Source organism: Procambarus clarkii, chromosome 93 (genome assembly GCF_040958095.1).
Source record: "Procambarus clarkii isolate CNS0578487 chromosome 93, FALCON_Pclarkii_2.0, whole genome shotgun sequence".
Lineage (NCBI taxonomy): Eukaryota > Metazoa > Arthropoda > Malacostraca > Decapoda > Cambaridae > Procambarus > Procambarus clarkii.
Window position 1 is genome coordinate 6,417,301 of NC_091242.1, and position 25,431 is coordinate 6,442,731.

Sequence of the window (25,431 nt, forward strand, 5' to 3'; positions counted from 1 at the left end):
AAAAATTGGGACTATTTCCCCATTTTCGGGTAACTGTAACTATCTTGTGGTGGGGTCCCACTGTTGATGTCCTCCGTGGACTGGTCTCGGGACATCTAAACTGTTGATGCTTGGAGCTCGCAGTTTGAGGTCTGACTCACAACCTGGTTCATCAGGTGCTTACCTATCAATATCTACGAGGAATGACGTTTATCTCTCTGCTCCGCCGCCAGAGTGGCTCCCATGGTTTCTTCTGAGAGTGCATTTCACTTGTTAACCATCTGCTAACCATCTTAGTATATGCCTGTGTTTCTTAGATTAAGTTGCACTTAAGCACACACCCACCACCCCCAACATACCCACCACAACACACCCACCACCACAACACACCCACCACCACAACACACCCACCACCCCCAACACACCCACCACCACAACACACCCACCACCCCCAACACACCCACCACCACAACACACCCACCACCCCCAACACACCCACCACCACAACACACCCACCACCCCAACACACCCACCACCCCCAACACACCCACCACCACAACACACCCACCACCCCCAACACACCCACCACCACAACACACCCACCACCACAACACACCCACCACCACAACACACCCACCACCACAACACACCCACCACCCCCAACACACCCACCACCACAACACACCCACCACCCCCAACACACCCACCACCACAACATACCCACCACCCCCAACACACCCACCACCACAACACACCCACCACCCCCAACACACCCACCACTCCCAACACACTCTTCCTAACTTCGTCAGTTGATCAGTTGATTGACGGTTGAGAGGCGGGACCAAAGAGCCAGAGCTCAACCCCCGCAAACACAACTAGGTGAGTACTCACCAACATTGCAGCTCTAACACAACACGTTACAAATGACCCACAAAGTTACATTGGGGAGGTTTGGAGACGGTTATTCATGGACCCCTTCGTCAACCCCCCAACCCTCCCCTTACATCATTGACCACCCCTTCACCCCCAGCCACTCCTCCTCAACCCCAGCCACAACTGCCCCCCCCCCCCCACACACACACTTCAGAAGAGGGGCGCAGCTGGTGTCTGAATAAAGCTGAGTGCCGAGACCTGGGTTCTTTGGGTTATATGTATATAAGCATATATGTACATACGTACATGTATATATATACACATTCCTTCACGGTGTTATATCTTGCTATATAATGGTATATGTAGCTATGAGTTGCAATCACTAAAATTGCAAACTTTTGACTTTTGAGACTCAAGTGTTCGGAGAGCACTGAGGTTAATCACTCTTCATGATGCCTAACAAGCATGTGATGTTACCGTCGCCCAATCACTAGGTGCTTCGGCGATACAAGACATTATATGATTATTCCCATTGGCAACACCGTCACATGATCGTTAATGCAGTCATCGACGGAAATGACGTCAGAGCTCTACCAGGTACTATTTTTTTTACCTATAACAATGAAAATATAAATATAACCTAAAATCAAACCAAAAACTCAAATCTTTATACTTAAAATATTTCTTGGTTGTCCATTAAGTTACTTGTGGGTTAATTCTACTCTGAATGAAGGGTAAGTGTTGTTATGTAAGTAATGATGAACATCTGATCCCGTGACAAGGATAGATTACTAGGTTACGCATGTAAACAGGATCACTGGTAGCTTACCGGAGAAATACTATTGTGTAAGAACAGGTTTTTTTTCTCAGAACAGACACTACAGTACCACACTCACCACTCCAAGGATACATAGTCGAAATGTGGATAACGACTTTCCACCTCGGGGAAGTAATGTTGCATCATTGCAAGGCCATTAAAGTAGTCAAAAGTTCTTCCCTGGAGGTTACCTAAGGTAATGTGCCTAACTTTGCTTTAAAAAGCTTATTTTTGAATTGTGATTCCTTTCAGGGTGCCTCTGCGCCAGATGTTACAGGTGTAATACAGTGGTTGGATCTAGAGGTCTGCCCTGACCTCTTGTAGTGTGTGTTTGCCTGGTGATGCTTACATTTTTTAAATCGAATTTCCCCTCCCCCTCTCATCCCCTCCCCTCTCTTCCCTCTCTTCCCTCTCCCCATCTAATCCCTGTCACCCTGTCCCCATCCTTCTTCCCCTTCCCTCTATTCCCCGTTTGGCCTCCTTCCTTGAACAGACATTTCCATTTAAGATTGAATTATAATTTTTATTATTATTATTATTATTATTATTATTATTATTATTATTATTATTATTATTATTATTATTATTACATTTAGGTACATCTTCATTATTTATGCAGCTACCCTAGACTATATGAAGGGGAGAACAATGTGTCTCAACAACTGGCTGCAACATTTTTTTTTTACATTAACACATTTAGGTACATCTGCATTTATCCCAGCCCCCCCCCCCCTTTTCCCCTGCAAAGTTTGGTGAGGTTAGCACTAAGCGTCTGGCCTTCAACCTTGGACAGACAAGCAGACACACTTTTTCAGCTCTTTATGGTAATCATTTTAGCACTTTTTAGTTTCGAGTACTGATGGCCTTTCCACAGCAGAAGGGTTACTAAGGCCACCACCACAATTTGTTGACCAACCAGCGGGCAAACTTAAGTGTTGAACTATGCTTGAGGCTAAAATCAGTTCCGCGTTGTATTGTAGGGGGCCATTGACCTCTATTGTGGTGTCATAGAGAAATGTCTTATTCAGTTATTCGAAATCGTTTTATTTTAGTCTGTTCAGTTGTTTTCATTGTTTCGACTACGGGTCTCTTTAATACCGTTGTTGATATATCCTCGTGTTATTTTTTCCTTAGTCATCTGTTTGTCACTGTTTTATCTCCTTGTGTCTTTTGAATATATTTGTTTCCTCTGTGTAAAAGTCGTTTTATATAATTTATATAATTAGGTAATGTCTTTTTCCATTTCCAAATTTTCGCAACATATCATTTCTGCATGAAGCTCGTCGACCATATTCTTCAACTTGTGTTTTGATGTATTAATCTTGCGTGGACTGATGTTAGAGATTCATATTTTTACACTCTTATCACACCCGGGGAAACAAGTTATGTTTACATATGTAATTCCTTCTTCAATTTCGCCAATTTATATTTTTTAAGTCCTTTACTCTCCACCTACTGATGATTACTTCTTCACAGGTAAACATTCTACCGTTTTTATCTTTAGGATTTCAGTTGGCTTTTCCATCAGTCTTCTTATTACACTCTCTAACTTTCCAAAAAACTACTTAAAAAAAGTTTTATAACAAAAAAATAATAAATTTTCATCCACGCCCCTCAGGCACTCTTTGTTCTGCTTAATTAATCTTTTCAGGTATCTTTTACCTTCTTCATACTCTTTCTTCTCTCTCTCTTTCCCTTCAAATTTCATCCACAGAATCCACTATTTTTTCTCATAAACATCTTACATTTCCTCGTCCCACCAAGCATTTGTTCTCATTTGCCTGCCAGTCTTTTAAAAGACACACCAGCCGAACACTCCTCACCAAATATTCTTGGTATAACTCCCACATGTCGCCAAGATTTAATTCCTTTTGTAAGGGACTTGTATCAAGATTTTCCCTAGGTCAATCACCTGACCTTCCTCACTATGCAACCCCTCAACTGTTGCCTAACTCCCATGTGCCTATTTACTGCTAGGTAAATTAACCGAAAGAAAACGTGTTCAATCATTTCTGTCCCGCTTGGGAATCGAACCCTGGATACCTGATTGTGAGTAGAGAATGAAGTCAATTATACTACTGTTTTAGCATATTTGGGTATATCTGCATTTATGCAGCTATCCTAGACTGTGTACCAAGAGTTAGCCACGTGATGCTAAACAAAAGCCAAGATCACTATAAATTCTCTGTTCTCAGTCAGTTCTCTCTTAACTTTTATTTTCACCTTTGATTACGTTGTTGGGAACCATTTTACATTTGCTGACATATTTGCCTGACAGTATTCTGTGGTCAGATAAACTTTCAGTTAGTCCTCTTATTTTGTGTCATATAATTTAACAAACTATTTTTTTCCTACAAATTTATAATTCGACTTGTTTCTACTTATTAATTTCTTGCATTATATCGTATATATTTATAGTATGTTCATATGCCTAAAATAGTTGTTCGAAACACAATTTATTAATTGTTCATGTTGTTCAGTGAGAAATGATCATTTACTCCTGATTCACCAATAACATCATTGTCAGGGGGCTCAGTCTAACTTAAATATTGAAATCGCCAATAGCAATAATTATAAATTTTACGGCTCTCATACAAATCTCCTTCAATAAAGTAACGAAAAAAAAATATTTTTTAATTTCACATTACACAGAGCATAATCACAACAGCCCTTTAACAGTCTTCATTAAAAAAGCCAACTTCGAACCTAATCCTATTATTTTTCGCTCGGAAGGATAACATATTATCCTTTCCACATTTCTCTCTCCATTCTTGCTTCCTCTACGCTAGGTTTCAGATTCACCTAGCACCGTCAAACCCATCCATCTTATAAGCTTTCACCTCTTCCATCCTCAAATAATATAAAGAAATGTCAAGTTCAACAGTTTGCTTGTTCGAATTCCGTCCTCCTGTGCCCTTCTGTACTCCTGCTTGCCGATGAGCTCCTCTAAACGCAAATTGCACTCCCCTGAAGAGAAGAAAGAACTCGAGCGTCGCTAGCCGCTGGAGATGAGAGCAGGTACTGAAAACGTCTTTCGAGAATATATTCCATTGTGGTCTCTCCTACGTTATCCAGCCCCACTAATGCGCCTTTATCAAAGACCGAAAAGCTTTTTAAATACTATCTAGGTTCTCTAACCTATCCATACCCTGTAGTACCCTACTGCCTAGTTTCTACAGGTTTCTGGATATACGTTATCCGGGGTCTCTCTGTAGCCTATTCAGCCTCCATCTCCTCCTTCCCTCAGCAATCAAGGCACATTACTAGGGAAGCTGCGAGTGTATTTTGAGGGCTATCAGGACTCAGGAGTCCGTGGCGCCTCAGGGCTGGCTGGTTGATGGTGTGGTGGCTGGTGCCGGGTGTGTGGTGGTGTGGTAGTTGGTGGTGATAGTGCGGTGGTTGGTGGCGGGTGTGTGGTGGTGTGGTAGTTGGCAAGTTGTGATGATAGTCGTAGGGGTGGTGGTGTGACTGAAGTAATGATAGAGATTGGTTGAAGGTAGGTGGTGGTAGTTGGTAGGGGGTGGTCGTTCTGGTAATTTGAGGTGATTGTAGTGATGCTGACTTGAGAGGAAGTAGTTCTGGTTATTGGTAGGTGATGTTGGTTGGTGATACCAGTTGTTAAGGGCTGAATTCCAAGTCTGTTATGTTCTCGATGGGATAACAAATTAATTGTCGCAGGAGGCGTTTGAATGGTAGAGGCAGTGAAATAGAGGTAGACGGAGGAATTGTGATGAGGATGGGAAAATGGTGGTAAGAATAAAGGCATGGTGACGGGAGCAAGGAAATGATGGTACTGTTAGAGAGGGGAGTCTTGCCCCTTCCTAGTCCCTAGCCAAATTTCAGATTACATTGTGTCCCTGTGTACGTCTTCATCCAATTCCAGACTCTGAGGTTTTGCTACAGGGTCGAGTAGATTCTCTCACTCTCTCTCTCTCTCTCTCTCTCTCTCTCTCTCTCTCTCTCTCTCTCTCTCTCTCTCTCTCTCTCTCTCTCTCTCTCTCTCTCTCTCTCTCTCTCTCTCTCTGCGTTTGATATTCGAGATTTTCTGCCAGATTTTAGACACGTGTTCTCTACGATCGTCCTCTCCCAGCTGCCAAATTGGGGTTTTGCTCAGAGTAACTCTGGCACGAGAAAATATTATTATATTGTATATATCTGATTTATTTTGGAGACTGATAATATTGCTCGATTAAACTGGTGTTCATCCTTCAAGTTCTATTTCATAGTTTTGACCACGTTTTCTCCCAATTAGGTCCTGTTTCTCTACTCTCTCTCTTTCTCTCCTCGTCTCTCCCATTCTTGTTCCGCTCTATGGGTCAGATTTCTGGCGAGGACACAGGGGATTTTCGATTCTATTTGCGGGTGATGGTTGGTTTTGTCTTGTAGGTGGACGTTCGCTCGATCCTCTGGAGGCCCGACCCCAGCTCTTGTTAGCCGGCCTCTTGTCTATTGATCCTTGCAACAGGTTCAACACGGGGGAGGCGGAGGCGAAATAGGAGGAAGAGAGAGAGAGAGAGAGAGAGAGAGAGAGAGAGAGAGAGAGAGAGAGAGAGAGAGAGAGAGAGAGAGAGAGAGAGAGAGAAAGAGAAATGAGAGAGAGAGAGAGAGAGAGAGAGAGAGAGAGAGAGAGAGAGAGAGAGAGAGAGAGAGAGAGAGAGAGAGAGAGAGAGACAGAGAGAGAGAGAGAGAGGGGTAAAGATGAGGATAAATGAACGTGAAGGGGAAAAATGTGTAGAAAACTGTGAGAAACGCAAGAGTTGGTGATGGGGATAATGAGAGAGATAGGTGAGACGAGAACTGGTGAGAATGAGAATTCAGATGAGAAAGTTGCGGAAGAGGAGGAGGAGACTGGTGTAAATGGGTTTGGCAGTACGGATGGAGGGAACAGAGGAGGGAGGAAATTGAATGTTAATTTGGAGAGGAGGGGCACGAGAAGGGCCTGAGGAGCTAGTTTGGTAGAGAACGAGGGAGTGGAGTTGGGAGTGAGGCCAGGGGGGAGAGGGAGAGACGGAGGGAGGGAGGGGAGGGGTAGTCCGAAAGAAAGAGAGAGAGAGAGAGAGAGAGAGAGAGAGAGAGAGAGAGAGAGAGAGAGAGAGAGGGGGGAGGAAGGGGGAGACAGGAGGCGACGAGAGAGAGAATGGGGGATGATAAAAAGGTATATTTGGAAAAAGTTTTCCCCAAGTATTTGGGATGAAGGAAGGATGGAAATTTGTTGACATTACTCGTAGATAGCAAAAGCAAGAAGGACAATCTCAGGAGAAGCAAGAGAGAAAAGGTAAAAAGAAAAATTAAGAGGAGGACGGAAAATATGACGAGATTGAAAATTAAAAGAAATTGGGATAATATATACGAGCTTGTGATCTAATCAACAGTGGATATGAGAAGAGAGGAAAACTTTGCATTTTGGGAGGAGAGGAGAGGCTTCGGGAGTCATTCCAGTCATAGATTGGGTGTTCTCAAGGTGAAGAGTCTCTGTTGTGTTGCTGGATTACTGTGCTAACTGGTTGTGGGGGATTTCTTGTCACGTTAATCGCTTGGGGGTCAAAATAGCGGCAATTCTGTACATTGGTGCCACCTTTTTGGGATTAGAAGGCTTTAAATAATGGGAAAAGTGACTTTAAATATTGTGTCGTGGTGCTAAACCAACTCATTAATGAGGCACTTCTTGCGAGAGTTTAACAGATGGGAACAGTGAGCAACAGATGGCAAAAATTACTTTTATGGTATGGCAAATAGATTGCATGTACAGTTAGATGGCTCGCCATCTTAACCTATTTGTGAACTTCGATGTTTATCGAAATGTCATTCAGGGCTGCACAGTTGTCGCTCAGGGCTGCACAGTTCTCGCTCAGGGCTGCACAGTTCTCGCTCAGGGATGCACAGTTCTCGCTCAGGGGTGCACAGTTCTCGCTCAGGGGTGCACAGTTCTCGCTCAGGGGTGCACAGTTCTCGCTCAGGGGTTCACAGTTCTCGCTCAGGGGTGCACAGTTCTCGCTCAGGGCTGCACAGTTCTCGCTCAGGGCTCCTCAGTGGTCACTCAGGGTCCGTCATTTATTATTATTAGTATTAATAAAGAATTATTGCAAACAGTGGCTTATACACTATTCAATATTAAAGGTGTGCGTTTTTATCATATACATATAATCATATATTAAATAAAAAAGGTAATTCTCTGCATTATTTGACCGCATATATTGCAACCCGGAGCACATGTGTTGCTACCCATATTGTAGGAAGTATATTGTGTCGTCTGCTGCACCGCATGTTTGGTGGTCGTGTCTGACACTATGGATTATAGAGCTACGCTGTGAACCAGCTGCCCGCGCCGCGATTCACGAAGCACCTAAATGTCCACCTGCGTGATTTGTACCTTAAGAGTTCGTATTTATTTAACAGTTTACGAGATCCAAAGTGCTAAGAGATCGTGTTAGCGCTCTCTCTCTCTCTCTCTCTCTCTCTCTCTCTCTCTCTCTCTCTCTCTCTCTCTCTCTCTCTCTCTCTCTCTCTCTCTCTCTCTCTCTCTCTCTGACCTTCCTTCCCTACCTATCTCCCTTCCTCCCTCCCTACCTCCCTCTATACAAATATACATATTGAATTTTTATTGACCCTCCTTTCCCCCTCTTGATTAAAAAAAAAAGTAAAAAAATCACGTTTTAGCGCTGAACTTCACCTGCGTTTTGCATCGCAGCGTCACTCTGAGATTAGGTAAATATGTCCTGGCGTGGTGTCCCAAATGCGTTTTTCCCCACATAATATGTCACCTCGTGAAAACAAATATCGTTTAATAATATGAATGGTTATTTGCATAGGTTCGTGTGGCTGTTTTTCATCGCGACACACATACACACACACACACACACACACACACACACACACACACACACACACACACACACACACACACACACACACACACACACACACACACACACACACACACACACACACACACACACACACACACACACACACACACACACAAGGATCCAAGAGTCAATGCGGGTCCTGCAAGCACATATAGGTGAGTACACACATACACACATACACACTTGCCGCACCTCTCATACCTACCCGGGAACACAAAAGACCTTTTTAATAAACTTTTATGTGAACTAAATTATATGCGCAAACATGCATTAATACATTTTGTGAAATTTAATTTAAATTGGTGAATAGGTTCGTGGTTGCCAGCTCCACCCATGTCTTCCTCGCGGGGAGAAAGAAACTCATATATTTCATCCCACACACAACTGAACACTTTGAACAAACTGCTACCACCAACAGGGAGAAAGATTCGAGAATGAGGATTTCCATTGGCGGAAATCTCAGACGATAAATTAAGTCTTAAAATCATCAGTTAATTTATGAAACGGATTTGGTTAAATATTGCCATCTGTTAGTATATTGGTTTTGTGGTGTTGAGTGACCGAATACTATACAGCTGTCCATATTACCATCCACCAATCCATTCATTCATCCATAAATCCATTCATCCATCCATTTATATAACCATTCATTCATCCATCTAATTCATTCATTCCTCCATGCATCCATTTATCCATATAAACATCCATCCATTCATCCACCTATCCATCCATTCATCCACCTATCCAATCTAATCCATTTATCCATCTAACCATTCATTCATGCATAAATCTATCCACTGATCAATCTACATCTATCTCGATATCTATCTCTTTATCCCAATCCCGATGCATGCAATTTCAGCTGTCGTGTCCAAATCTCGCCGGATTAATCAACAATGGTTCTTCATTCACTATTTTTTGATGCTTTGACCTGGAATCCTGCTAGATCCGACTGGTAAAAAAAACTTCTAACACGATCAAACTGAACAAAAAAAATATGAAGGGAGATGGAGGAGAGTGAGTGTCTGAGTGGCCGAATTTATGAGCCAGTGCGCGGGGTGCAACAGCGCTTGAGTGCAAACTAGAGTTAATCTAGGAAGGTCAAAGGTGAGAAAGGGAATGGAGCTGACAGAGAAAAGGGGTTTGAAAGGTAGAGGAATGAAAACAAAGATGGAATGGGGAAATAGAAGAGGAAACATGAGAAAAGAATAGGGAAAGAAATTTTGAGACAATGAGAATTGTGAGGGGAGAAATTCAGGAATACGAGGGAAGGGAGGGGGTATAAGGTGTAAGGGAGGGAATTCTCTGAGAGAAGTAGAGGGGAGGAAGGGAAATAAATTGGAGGGATGGTTAAGTGTGGGGAAAATGGAAAGGGGGAACAAAACAGGTGAATAAGGAGAAATAGTGAGAGGAGAGACCGAGGGAGACGGGGATGAGAGAGCAAGCAAGCGACACTATGTAAGAATGATGAATAACATCTAAAAAAAATCTATTTACAGCAAGAAAACAAATTCATGAATGACGTTCAGTTGAGACAAGTTTTGAAGTCAGCTGGGAGGAAGTCGACCACTTGCCGGACGCCGGGTTCAAGTAGAGAACAGCCTCTTGTGGGCGCTGAAAAAAAGTGTCGAGTGCCACTTGACCCGAGGATGGAGAGAAGTGAGAATGTTGTCGAGTTTGCTAGAAGTAACAAGAGTGGACATGTAAATCATGTGAGAATGACCTGGTACAAATAATATGTAGAGGGTCGAGTACCACTTGTAATGTAGGATTATTCATTTTTTTCTTTATATTTGCGATATTACATTTTTCATGTGATTAGCGGAAGGAGAATTTGTTAAGCTCTGATGAACAGTGATTTAAATTGAAAATGAAATAAGTTTATTGAGGTATAAATACACATAAAGGGATAAGGTAGCTCAAGCTATTCTCACTGTTCTTAGAACAGTGATTGTCAGCATTAGTAGAATAATTAAGCAAGACGAAATGCTGATATTTCGAAAACACGAAAGAGAACATTTTAAATTCATTTTTTTAAGGGGTGTATAATTATAGATTACCACTGAACTGAGTATCCGGCTAAGCAAGATTTTTTAGCTAGTTTTTCGCAAGTTCTTTACAGGTCTCGAGAAAATTTAGGAAATACATTTGGTGGAGATATATTGGATTACTAGTCCATCAGGTGGCCTGGTTATTGCCTCTGTTGCTTCAAGTGGTCGGTTATTGCCTCTGTTGCTTCAAGTGGTCTGTTATTGTCTCTGTTGCTTCAAGTGGTCTGTTATTGTCTCTGTTGCTTCAGGTGGTCTGTTATTGTCTCTGTTGCTTCAAGTGGTCGGTTATTGCCTCTGTTGCTTCAGGTGGTCTGTTATTGTCTCTGTTGCTTCAAGTGGTCTGTTATTGTCTCTGTTGCTTCAAGTGGTCGGTTATTGCCTCTGTTGCTTCAAGTGGTCTGTTATTGTCTCTGTTGCTTCAAGTGGTCTGTTATTGTCTCTGTTGCTTCAAGTGGTCTGTTATTGTCTCTGTTGCTTCAAGTGGTCTGTTATTGTTTCTGTTGCTTCAAGTGGTCTGTTATTGTCTCTGTTGCTTCAAGTGGTCTGTTATTGTCTCTGTTGCTTCAAGTGGTCTGTTATTGTCTCTGTTGCTTCAAGTGGTCTGTTATTGTTTCTGTTGCTTCAAGTGGTCGGTTATTGCCTCTGTTGCTTCAAGTGGTCTGTTATTGTCTCTGTTGCTTCAAGTGGTCTGTTATTGCCTCTGTTGCTTCAGGTGGCCTGTTATTGTCTCTGTTGCTTCAGGTGGCCTGTTATTGCCTCTGTTGCTTCAGGTGGCCTGTTATTGTCTCTGTTGCTTCAGGTGGCCTGTTATTGCCTCTGTTGCTTCAGATGGCCTGTTATTGCCTCTGTTGCCTCAGATGGCCTGTTATTGCCTCTGTTGCTTCAGGTGGCCTGTTATTGTCTCTGTTGCCTCAGATGGCCTGTTATTGCCTCTGTTGCTTCAGGTGGCCTGTTATTGTCTCTGTTGCCTCAGATGGCCTGTTATTGCCTCTGTTGCTTCAGATGGCCTGTTATTGCCTCTGTTGCTTCAGGTGGCCTGTTATTGTCTCTGTTGCCTCAGATGGCCTGTTATTGCCTCTGTTGCCTCAGATGGCCTGTTATTGCCTCTGTTGCCTCAGATGACCTGTTATTGTCTCTGTTGCTTCAGATGGCCTGTTATTGCCTCTGTTGCTTCAGGTGGCCTGTTATTGCCTCTGTTGCCTCAGATGACCTGTTATTGTCTCTGTTGCTTCAGATGGCCTGTTATTGCCTCTGTTGCTTCAGGTGGCCTGTTATTGTCTCTGTTGCTTCAGGTGGCCTGTTATTGCCTCTGTTGCTTCAGATGGCCAGGTATTACATCGTTAGACCTTTCGATGTCCTGTATTTTTCATTAACTTTGGAAAAAATACGTTTTGAATTTCCAGAATATATTGGATTAGCTCCAGAACGAATATATATATATATATATATATATATATATATATATATATATATATATATATATATATATATATATATAAATATATATATATATATATATATATATATATATATATATATATATATATATATATATATATATAGACAAATTTTGCCGTGAATAATTACCAGCGGGTTAGCTAGATATTAGTTCCATCAGTTATGTATAACATTTGGTTCCCCTCTGTGAGCAGTGTATAGTGGGTTCCCCTCTGTGAGCAGTGTATAGTGGGTTCCCCTCTCTGAGCAGTGTATAGTGGGTTCCCCTCTCCGAGCAGTGTATAGTGGGTTCCCCTCTCTGAGCAGTGTATAGTGGGTTCCCCTCTCCGAGCAGTGTAGAGTGGGTTCCCCTCTCCGAGCAGTGTAGAGTGGGTTCCCCTCTCTGAGCAGTGCTGGCAAGGCTCGAGGGGACGGCAAAAGTAGTGAGGGTTATCACTTCACACAATGGGATCCAATTTCTAATTCTGTACTTTTTCTAACTCTAAAAAAAGTGTGCTTTTGTAGGTGCACTTTCTGATAGCCAAGTTCTTAAATGTATTAATTAACATTTAATCTCCTGACTCATGATGAATTCATAATGTTTGATCATGCAATGCAATTACATTTTTCTGTAATTGTGTATGATGTTGAAGTAATGAGCACTGTATAACGCTTCTTTGCCTACGAACCGTTCATTTTGTTAAAAGTTTTTCAAATAAAAGTTGAATTTAAATGGATTTTGTATGTAACATTATGAAAGGTACCGCGTTCTCTCTTTATCTCTCTCTCTCTCTCTCTCTCTCTCTCTCTCTCTCTCTCTCTCTCTCTCTCTCTCTCTCTCTCTCTCTCTCTCTCTCTCTCTCTCTCTCTCTCTCTTTCTCTCTCTCCATTGAGTTACAAGTGCCACAGTGAAGTAAAATACTATTCGGGTCAAACCTCCAGTTGAGAACAGTGATCAACACCAATGAAAAGAAATTGCAAATTGAATTAGTTTTCTTCAAATCTTACGTTTGACATAATCCATTACCAAATTCGTCTGGATGCATAAATGAACTCGTGGTCGTACTCCCTCTTCGCAGTAACCACTTAAATCACTGCGATTAAATATCGGAGAACGAATAATTCTGGTGCGTTCCTAATGGAATTCCTCTCGCTCTCTCTCTCTCTCTCTCTCTCTCTCTCTCTCTCTCTCTCTCTCTCTCTCTCTCTCTCTCTCTCTCTCTCTCTCTCTCTCTCTCTCTCTCTCTCTCTCTAGGCGATCAACACCTTGTTAAGACAGTTTTAATAACTAAGTCTCTGATTATCTGCTCGGCTCCCTCTGTTATACCCCCATTTCCCCTTCCGTCTGATAACCAGCGCCTCGGAGTGGCACATGTGTCCGTGTCTCTTATGTTGATTGAGTTGTTAAAGTGCTTATACCGAGCCTTGTTGAATACTATGGTAAGTGGGCGTGTGAGGAAGGGAATATAGAAATATTACATTTTTAGAGAATGCTCCATTTCTCTTGTGGTTTGTGTCGTGGGCGGCAAGGACCAGTGCTTGTCCTTCCCGGCAATATTCTCTAAGGGACAAATCGTGCATAATTGTAGGGAATGGTTCGATCCCTTCAGTTGAAAAACCAAGATTTTTTTTTAATATAGCACACTTTTAAGGTGAGACATTCAAAGGAAAAACTTTATTTAAACACGACCTCGTTGTAATATAGCCCTGCTGTTTAGTGAAGTGATCTAGGAAAATTATAAAAATTTTGAAAAACAATTTGTTCTTGAAAAACGAATGAGAACAATTTCATTAACATGTCTGGTAGAACAGAGCGAGAAGTATTTCGAGGGGCAGAGTCAGTACTCTTACTCCATTACAAAAAATATGACCATTAAGGGGGGAAAGAGACTTAGACGTATCGTTCCTTTCCCTGAGAATGTATAAATTAGTTCCCATTTGTCAGTAAGGTCGTCCCAGTCTTCGTGCTGTAGGAATGGTTAAATGTCTGCAGTTTTTACCCCAAAAGTAGGTTATTGTCATATCATTATCTGTATATGATTATAGCAGCTTTCAGAGAAAAGTTGTAATTGGAGCTATGGTTTAGAGCGACTATAATTGGCTGTTCCCAGTTTAGGGGCTGACTTACAGATTCGGTTTGAAGTTGTTTCTAGAGTGAAAAACGAATGTTTTAGGCACTGATGCTGTGTATGTGGATGCAGGTATGTGTTGATAGCTTGTATAGTCACAGGATCAGAGAATACACAAGCACATAACTGGTTGTACACATAACCGCCTTTCCCCAAGGAACACCTCCTTTCCTCGAGGAACATCTCCTTTTCCGAGGGACATCGAACCATATTCCCTTTACGGAAAACCTCTCATTCACGGCCTCTGAAGGATCGGTAAATCATACCCTCGCTGACTAGATTTATGATCTCATTTTTTATTTTTGGAGGCGAGAATTGTCGTTCACGCGAATATATAAATTCCTGTTTAACGTAAGGTGCTCTAAATTATATTCCTCCACCACTTCCTGTGATCTAAGATCTCTTCTGAAAGCATTAATTCACCGTGGATTGAAAATCGCTCATCCTCAGAACGACATAAAATATTATACGTTAATGCATAATATAATTTTCATGCTTTTACGTAAAATTATAAGCATTCGGCACTTTTGTTGCTATTAGTTTAGAAATAGCAAGATGGTTCATTGTTCAGTAAAAAAATTGAGTTGCATAGCAGAAATTTCAGTCCAGCTATGTTGCAGTTCATGGCGCTTGTACTCTGCGATTCCTTTATTCTTTAACTTCATTTTAGTCCACCTTCCTTCCTTGATAAGCTCGCGAAGAATTTAGGTGAGAAAATATTAAGACAATACAATGGGATCAAACTTGCATTCCTAGACTCTCCAGACTCAAACATGTGGTTTCGATCTCTTTGTATGCCTAAATATTTTCTTATATATAAATTACATTCTTGTGATTATTTAAGCATTTTAGAGGCTCTGCTGACGGTCTTTACGTGTGCTCTGGTGACTTACCATGGGATGCCCCAGATAGTTCCCTTATAAATATACTAGGAAACCATAATAGCTTGACATATCTTTGCGAAAATCATTGAAGCAGGACGGGGATCGAACCACCATAATAGGATAAACTTGTTTCTAAATTACAACTACAAACTAGTAAACAATCCATTCAAAATATTAAGATATCCTGTCAAAGGAAGTGGAGAGAGGGAATCGGAATCTGCATTAGTAATTACAGTTCGAGTACATTACTGTTAAATACCTTCTGACTCAACACTATTGATGGACAGGTGTGTTTATATTGGTGTCTCAATCTGTAAAAAAATATATAAAAAAAAACAAATCACCAAGTTACACAGTAAAATGAAATGATACAATGCATAATGCAAACACAAATAGGGAGAGTGTAACACACTCACGGTGAGGTAAATAGGGGGTAACGGTGAAAATAGGAGAGCACAAGCATGGAGATGAACCCACCACAAACTCAGTCTGATATTAATAAACCGGTTATTATTAGCGATGCAGAAAATTGGGAACGCTGATTGGGGATGGGGTGGAAGATGTGTGGAGATGAGAGAAGGGATGAAGAGCTAACATGAGTGAAATGAGCGTGTCCAGAGGGTCGTTATTAAGGAAATGAAAGAGGGGGAGAGTAGTAATGATGCAAGAGAGTAGGTCATAAACGTTAATGCTAACCTGAGAACTATCACAAATTAACCTCTACGAGAGGGAGGTGTATTAACAGTGTAGGGATAATTGGGAAGTATATATTACATGTATTTAGATATGTAAGGAATCGTGTTGTATGGGAAACAATGTGAAGTGGTTTGGGTTTGACTTTTGCAAGTAGTTTATATAGTACCAAATAGCCAGGAGTGCCCTGCTTGGCCTAGTAAGCAAGGTACGCTTGCTTAACAGGCAGTGTGATTTTCCTGATTTGTAAATATTTTTTCCACTGATTCATTCTTATCTATTTAAATATAAAGGTCATGTAGTACTGACATGGGTTGGTTAGGTTAGGTTTGATAAAATTTATTAGTTTTGTCTCGAAAACAAATATCAGTCATAATACAATCAACTCTTTTATCATTCCATAAGATAAATTACTTTAACAATTTTATATTTCAGGAAAATTCGGCGTGTTAGACAACTTTGACAATTAGGTACGACACACACACACACACATATATATATATATATATATATATATATATATATATATATATATATATATATATATATATATATATATATATCTAAAATCTCTAAAATCTCAATCTCGGGCTTAAACAACAAGGAATATTCAAAGACAATAAACAAAATCATTGTTTCCTTTACGGATGGAACGAGGGAAGTATATTGGACACATCGGAAACCCGTCAATCGGACTCCGTACGGAATATACGGCAGCCGTCTACTTTTTGGACGTTGGGGAAGTGGAGGGGGAATCCTTCCCCTCTCTCCCATCTCCTCTGAAGAAAAACACAAAACCGTGTTTGTCCCATGTTTGTTCTCAGTGTGTTTTTCCTTGGTCGTTCTTAGGGTCTTCTAGCCACTGGAGGGTTAGAGATTACTACAATTACTGACTAACCAGCAAGTGTGTATATATATATATATATATATATATATATATATATATATATATATATATATATATATATATATATATATATATATATATATATGTCGTACCTAGTAGCCAGAACGCACTTCCCAGCCTAGTATGCAAGGCCCGATTTGCCTAATAAGCCAAGTTTTCCTGAAATAATATATTTTCTCTAATTTTTTTCTTATGAAATGATAAAGCTACCCATTTCATTATGTATGAGGTCAATTTTTTTTTATTGGAGTTAAAATTAACTTAGATATATGACCGAACCTAACCAACCCTACCTAACCTAACCTAACCTATCTTTATAGGCTAGGTTCGGTTAGGTAGCCGAAAAAGTTAGGTTAGGTTAGGTTAGGTAGGTTAGGTAGTCGAAAAAACATTAATTCATGAAAACTTGGCTTATTAGGCAAATCGGGCCTTGCATAGTAGGCTGAGAAGTGCGTTCTGGCTACTAGGTACGACATATATATATATATATAATCCAGAGGCCTAATAAACCTCTTGGAGTATATATACATGCAGTGTAATGAACTTCTTTGGTTTTCAAAATATTGTTTTTGCACTCCTTTTCAGAATTCATTGAAGTAGGTTAGGGTAATCCTAACATACATCAGAAATATAGAATGAACAACAAATCCTGAAATATTGCCTAGCGTGACCCACACCATCGGTGCATATTGATCCATACACTTTAAGCGTTATCTCGTGAGAAGTTATCACTGAGAAGTTTTTATCGAGATTAAATAAGTTGATTCCTTTCGTAGTTAATTTCAATGGTTAAAGAAGAAGAATTCCTCAACAAATATTAATTTCAAATTATGCACCACGCTAACACCAACAGCTGAATAGATGTCAAGATGACTACCCACTTAAAGATAACTAGAAATGATATCTTCTGAAATTTGCTATAGGATTTCATGTCCCATCTGAATTCTTGATCGGATAACTTCATTTGAGAATGAAACCTGCTCAAGCTTCTTTTCTGCATCCAATTCCAAAAATATTTCAATGAACAAGGTTTCACTTAACTTCTCAGTTAATGGATGAGTTTTCCTTTTATTACCTCACCAATAACCAACTTGATTGGCTGCAGGTAACAATGGCTTCTCAAGTGACACAAACCCCCCAGGGCCTTCAGTGGTCCGGTTCGATATAATCTCGTCCTCGTTAAGGTAATATTCAACCGATTCCATTATGATGTTTACAAATATGTTCAGACAGCGGCAAGCTAAATTAATTTACTGTAGGGGATAGATATTGGATTGGGTGGGATGATTTAGGCCCCACGTCATTTACTATAAGGACAGATCTATATCATTTTATGTATTGGGGTTATCTTGAGGTTATCTTTAGATGATTTCGGGGCTTTTTAGTGTCCCCGCGGCCCGGTCCTCGACCAGGCCTCCACCCCCAGGAAGCAGCCCGTGACAGCTGACTAACACCCAGGTACCTATTTTACTGATAGGTAACAGGGGCATAGGGTGAAAGAAACTCTGCCCAATGTTTCTCGCCGGCACCTGGGATCGAACCCAAGACCACAGGATCACAAGTCCAGCGTGCTGTCCGCTCGGCCGACCGGCTCCCTTCAACAGTGTTAGCAGGGAAATGCGATGGATCTTTTGGGCCAAAACTCTCTTGTAGAGACTCAAACTTGTGATGAGATCTTGATACGTTTAACTTTGTGTGATTTCATTTTTGTCTCTCGAGAATTAAACAAACACTTTACCTGGGTCGCAGTCTAATTAATTGTAAATTTTAGTCATAGTAAAATGTAAATGTAATTACATCTTTTTTATAATTGCTTTTCTGTATTTTTTGTCTGAATTTTCGTGTTAGTATTTTGTTTTGTTTTCCATGTTCTGTTTTTATTGGCTAGTTTTATTTGTGTTTATTCTGCTTTGTGTTGTTGTGTTGCTATTATATTACTTGTGAAGGGAGTGCAAATGCAAATTCTCATCCGTTGATTACCTTCGCCACGGGAATGGGAGGGCATTGCAATTATAATTTTAATTGGGCTCGGTTTGTGAGCGTGTATGTAGGGAAGGTGTGTGTGTGTGTGTGTGTGTGTGTGTGTGTGTGTGTGTGTGTGTGTGTGTGTGTGTGTGTGTGTGTGTGTGTGTGTGTGTGTGTGTGTATTCACCTAGATGTGCATGCGGGGGTTGAGCTCTGCTCTTACGGCCTGCCTCTCAACTGTCAATCAATCAACTGTTACTAACTACTTTTTTTTCTCCACACACACACACACACACACACACACACACACACACACACAGGAAGCAGCACATAACAGCTGTCTAACTCCCAGGTACCTAGTTACTGCTAGGTAACAGCAGTATCAGCAGTAAACAGCTAGGTATCAGGGTGAAAGAAACTGCCCATCTGTTTCCGCCGGCGGCCGGGAACGAGCAGTTCATAAATCCAAACTCAGTAGAAAACAACAGTATTTTCTATTACACTAAACAGTCCATATTTCAAAACGTTTAATACTACTTCGCTTATCTATGCCCACAACGTCCCCCCATCCCCTCACCCCCTCACCCACTCACCCCCTCCGATGTTAATTGTCTAGGGCTATAGAAGTTGGTGGTGGTTTTAATGCGAGTTGCCCCTCGAAATCCCCTGAACTCTGTCAAAAGTTTGAAGGCGGATTCCCCACGTCGACACCAACTTTATTTTGAAGGGGGGCATATGATCCCCAGTTTTGATCAGCTGGGGGTTGGGGATAAAGGGATATGTGGGGAATGAGAGGGGTCAGGTTGGGGACTTTGGGATAGGTGTGAGCCGAGAGGTATTTTAGAGTCGGAGAAGTGGGAAAAAACGATGGAGAGGTTTGGAACGAGGGGAGGTTTGGAACGAGGGGAGGTTTGGAACGAGGGGAGGTTTGGGACCAGGGTGTGAGAGGGGGTTATATGGGTCGGAGTTGTGGAGTGGGGGGTTGCACAAATGACAAGGACGACAAGCACTGGGAAGCTTTATTTCGGTGTCCACTTTGAGAACGTGGCTAAGAGGCTGCACGCAAGAATTTTTTTTAACCGATTTCTCCCATCATTAATTCATTATATGGAACACCGCGATATTTCAGGAGTTTCATGAGATAAATGTGAATATTGTTGAACATTTGGTGGTCAGTGGCGGTGTCGAACGAGACACGTTAGGTCACAGGATTGTCGACTCATGCGCCGAGCCACAGGTCCTGCAGTAATTGGGTCTGGCTGTTGAAGTGATATCCTATAGTACTGGTGACTACTCTCCCACCTTCCTCACCTTCTCATTTCCGTTATCTCCATCCATTCCTCTCGTTCTCGCTCTCTCTCTCTCTCTCTCCCATTCCTTTACCCCCTTCCTTCTGTTCTCTTTCACCCTCCCACTCTTTCTCCCTCCTTCCGTCGTGTTCTCTCACAATCCTTCTCATCCCACTACCACCACCACCACCTACCACCACCTGCCACCTACCACCACCTGCTCTGCCACTGTTCCCAGCGGACTGAGTGACACATACAAGCTCCTCCTCCAATAAATCTTTAATTGGCCGCCAGACAAGCTAGAGACACCTGGCCGAGTTCTCACCTGTGGGACCCAGATAAAGTAACAGATGACACGTCAGTGTGACGTTGGGTTCGTTACACACTGTGTCCGCGGATACAGCATGTATCCTTTATTACAATTCTTGTTTAACGAAAACATTTGTTTTGAATATTGTTCGTTGTGGATTTGTTTGAATATTTTGAGTGATATTCGTTTAGTTTTTGTTTTTACAATTTGTAAAAAAATACTTTTATGTTCTTGTTTTCATTTTTTTTGTTTCTCATTTTCTTTAAATAAAATTAATCTGTGTTGCTTCAGGAAAACTTACCAATTTATTTATCGGTCATATGTCTATATTTGTATATTGTGTCACCTTGGAGGGCTTGCTCGCCCGCCTGATCTGGCTACAAGGAAACGAGGCTGTCAATTCGCACTCTACGCTAGTGTAAGCCCTTCATCATTGTGTTCAGGTGAAGAGTGCCTCCATCGGAACTAGCTTTCTAAGATGTAACTTTCTCTCATGGCATACTGTGTGATCATATAGCTTACTGTGTGATCATATAGCTTACTGTGTGATCACATAGCATACTGTGTGATCACATAGCATACTGTGTGATCACATAGCATAGTGTGTTATCACATAGCATACTGTGTGATCACATCGCATAGTGTGTTATCACATAGCATACTGTCATAATATTGCATCAGAGTTGTCTTAATATCTGAGTAATATCTATCTTAATTAGAGTTGTCTTAAATGATGTCTTGCATCATTACTATGTCTTAATATCGCATCAGAGTTTCGTCACTTTCTATCATAGCCAACATATTCATGTATATTCATAATACAATCAAATTATTATTTTTCTATTAATGAATGCAATACTAATTAATTTTTTATAAATTTTGAGTACAACTCTGGGAGGCAACTTTCACCAAATATCACTCAAGATACGAATTTGGTTTATTGTGTTATCCTCGTGCGTGACCTTGAAATTGTCAACGATATTTGAACGGAATTTTCAGGATTATGTTTCCACCAAAATGAAAGGGGATTATTTGTAATGCCGGAATGGCTAGATTTATTTTAACGTCAAAGGCATTTAGTTCTTAAATAATTAGTAATATGCTTATTCTACATAATTAATTTTGCGTCTTATGAGGTTCATAATATTTAAAACTTCATTACTAAAGAGTTTCATAACTGGCTTTCCCGTCGAATACTTATTATTTGTTAGCAGTTTATTCATTTGTTCTTGTCTTATTGTGTGTCAGATACAATTAAAAAGTAAAATATCTCTCCACGAGTTACATCTCAAATTATTAACTTTTATCATCGCAGAATTAATTCGTAACTCCAAATTCTCTGAACTCAAAATTCCAGCAGTGCATTCTGTGGTGTTTTTTCAAATAGCATAGCATATATCCTATCCTTATATATATATATATATATATATATATATATATATATATATATATATATATATATATATATATATATATATATATATATATATTGTAGCATTGCAATAAATAAAATAAAATAAAACAAAATATATAACAAAAATAATAGGGGTGGTAGGAGAAGAAAAGATTAAAGTGTTAAATGAAAATCCGCAAGGTCTTCTCTGAATACTCTTTATTTTCTTCTTCGAGGCAGTGGGTTCATACACTTGCACCAGAGGTAGTATCTTTATTACATTGCCATTTATCATTTCCAGTATCATATATAGCAGATTGATGTAGAAAAGGATCTTAGAAACAGAATCCACAAATCACTGCTCCCACAAATCCCACAGGAAGTGGGAGCTACAGTAAACAAAGATATATATATCCTAGGAATAGGCAGAGGTAACTTTGATTTCAGGGAAAATAAGGTAGTTATACAACTACATAAATTTCTAGCGCGCCACCACTTGGATTATTGTATCCAAGCAGGAGACCTCATCTTAAAAAAGACGTAGCTGCTTGGAGAAAGCTAAACACGGGCTTCAAAATTATTTGTTTAGCTATGTCGACTCCCATACCAGGAACGGTTGAAGGCCACAAGGCTAAGAACACTGCAAACCAGACATGACAGGGCTGATCTCATCGAAACTTATAAAGTATTGAACATCTTGGAGGATATTAATCTAGACCACTTCTTCGAAAGATCAGACGTAACACAAACAAGGAGAAACGGTTTTAGGTTCAAGCCACAATGTAGGACTGAAAATAGGAGATGCTTTATCACTCATAAGGTCATAAACCCATGGAGATAGTGACCCTCAGGTCAATACAGGTGGATATCACAAAGCACATTCTCACTCCCATTCACCACACTCTAGAGACAAAGGTTTGTGTGTGTAGGGGGGGGGGGTGAGTTGTTGCATGAAACCTGAATTCCCTCTTCTAGCCAATAGATAGTAGACATATATTCAATCGACTTGAGAATGGTCCAGGACGGACCGAAACGTCGTCGTCCCTTCACCTTCTAGTGTGTGGTCTGGTTAACAGATAGTAGACAGACTAAGGGTTTCCCATCCTCTAGGGATAAGCCATGTTAACCTGCTGAGTCACAAAATCTTTCTTTTTCAGTTTTTTGTTAACCAATCGAACCGAAATTGTAAATCTATCATGAAGAATTGATTAATATTTGATGATAATTGTTAGCTTCGTTGTACAGCGCCAGATAAATTATGTATAAATTAATTAATATATATTTTGCACACCCGAAGTACACAATAGCATTACAAGAACACATTGCAACACAAGTTGCTGCCAGACTAGAAAATTGAAACTGTCAATCATTTCTCAAGAACATCTCTCTACACATACCAAGTGTTCACCATAAAACATCTCACGAACATTTCCTGACATCCAAGAGCACATCATTGCGCATTGTAAGAAACCTTGGCACATCCCAACATCATATCATGACATATCCAAAGTGCATGTCCTACCATGCGTCTATCGCATCCTAATATTTTTAAATTGAATCTTAACAAAATAAATTTGTTCATTTACAGAGTATAGGACATCCCATTCCATCGCAACAACACATCCTCACTAAACACAGCACACAAACTTGTGCATTTTAAGAGATTATCCCGACATTGGCCATTAGCACATCCCGTACTCAAAGGACAACATGTGTCACATCCTTGCAGATCCTTGCGAGAGTGCCTGGGGCAAGCACTCCCACTAATGAAAGGTCCTGCCTGCCTCTCTCCTTCACTTTATGCAAGGAGACGACTGGTCTTGAAATGTACTTGTCAGGTCCTCTTGGTTCTTCTTCAATTTACTTTCGTCTTTACAGGACGAGAGAGGAAGGGAGGAGGAGGAGAGGGGGAAGAGTCGAAAAAGGGAGAGTTGGGGGGGGGGGGTTGAGTGAATTCCTCCGTTTGTTGTCTTTTTTGCTTTTTTTAGCAGTAACATTTTCTTTTCTCCTTTTTAAACTGTTTTTCAGATCTATCTTCTTCTTCCCTCCCTGACAATTCTCCAAACTCCTCCTCCCTCTCTTTTGCCCCTCTTTCCCATTCGTCCCTCCATCATTCCCTCCATGGATGGGGGGGTATTTGCAAGTCAAGGAGCCGGCGGTGAACTGGGAGTGGCTGGCTCTAGTCCATCAACAGTAATGTGCATTAGGTATAATACAGTGCGGCAATTTCCACGTCATCATACTCTCCTTGTAGAGGAGTGGCTCGGCTGATGGACACACAGGCAGGCGGATTCAAGGGCGGACGAACCATCAGTTGGACAGACGAGCACCCATACGGCCGATCAGTTGGGCAGACGATCACCCATACGGCCGATCAGTTGGATGGACGATCACCCATATGGCCGATCAGTTGGGCGGACGATCACCCATACAGCCGATCAGTTGAACGGACGATCACCCATACGATCGATCAGTTGGACGGACGATCACCCATACGGCCGACCAGTTGAACGGACGATCACCCATACGGCCGATCAGTTGGACGGACAATCACCCATACGGCCGATCAGTTGGACGGACGATCACCCATACGGCCGATCAGTTGGACGGACGATCACCCATACGGATGAATAACTTGCCTGGTTGTTTTATTTTTATTATTACGGGAAACATTTTTAACTCAGTGTAGGTTAAACAACAAGGTAATTCCTATTCGTATGTATGTATAAGCAAAAGCACGCACGCACGCACACTGGAGGGGGTCAGTAAATTGGTACCCTGGAGTTAGACAGCTGCCACGGGCTGAATTCTGGGGAAGTGTGTGTGTGTTAGAGAGAAATACATGTGGTATATATGATAGAGGAAAATAAGTCGTGAGTCAGTACATTTGACAACCAGCTGTTAGTAAGGCGAGGTCCAAGAGCTAGCAGTTCTATCCTGCAGGCACAAATAGTAAGTTAGTAAATAAATATAAAATAGTAAAATAAATAATCACGCTCGCAGGAATATTAAAACATCTCGAGTGTTCTGACTAAACAGAAGAAACTGATGACTGAAGTGATATAGGATAAACTAAAAAACACGGCAGGATAACCGTGTTTGCGTGTTTGTAAGCAAACACGGTAGAAGCCAGGGCCTAGTCAGCTGGTATACCAGTCCATTATAAGTTTACACACCTACACGCTCGCGCACGCGTATTCACACGCGTCATAGTTTTTTCCAGTGACAGGTATAGAGGAGGTGGTTGTCCTCACCCTCATGGGTAAATGCTTGTGACCAGGCAAGTGGGTTACATCCCTACTGGTGGTTGCTGAGGGTTGAAATTGTTTTCAGTACTATACACAGGAACCATCAGATGATTATGATATTTCTGAACTGTCAGAATGACCATACTAGTGGCTGTTAGAGTTCTTCAACAGATGAAGTGAACAAGATGGATCCCGATTACAATTAGGCCTGCCACAGGATACTAAGTGGGTGAGGAAATACTTCGGGCAGCAAATTGATTAAAAAAAAACGGGTGTTTTGCCAAACATATAGTTTTTTATGGATTCGTTTCTCTACAATGTTTGCCCTCACACACTGCATGGACGGGAAGTCTTTACGAGTCGAATCGTTCATTATTCTGGATTCACGAGCGTAAACCAAGTGAGAATTAAGGTATATCCCTTAATCTGGCTGGATATAAACCAGATGGGCATTTACGGCTCACCTGTGATAATTTTGAACACGCTCGATACTATCTTAACGGATTGTGAAACGAGCTTGTCTTTGTGTGAATAGGACACTTAACAACTCTCCCCCCTCCCCCCACCCACACACACACACACACACACAC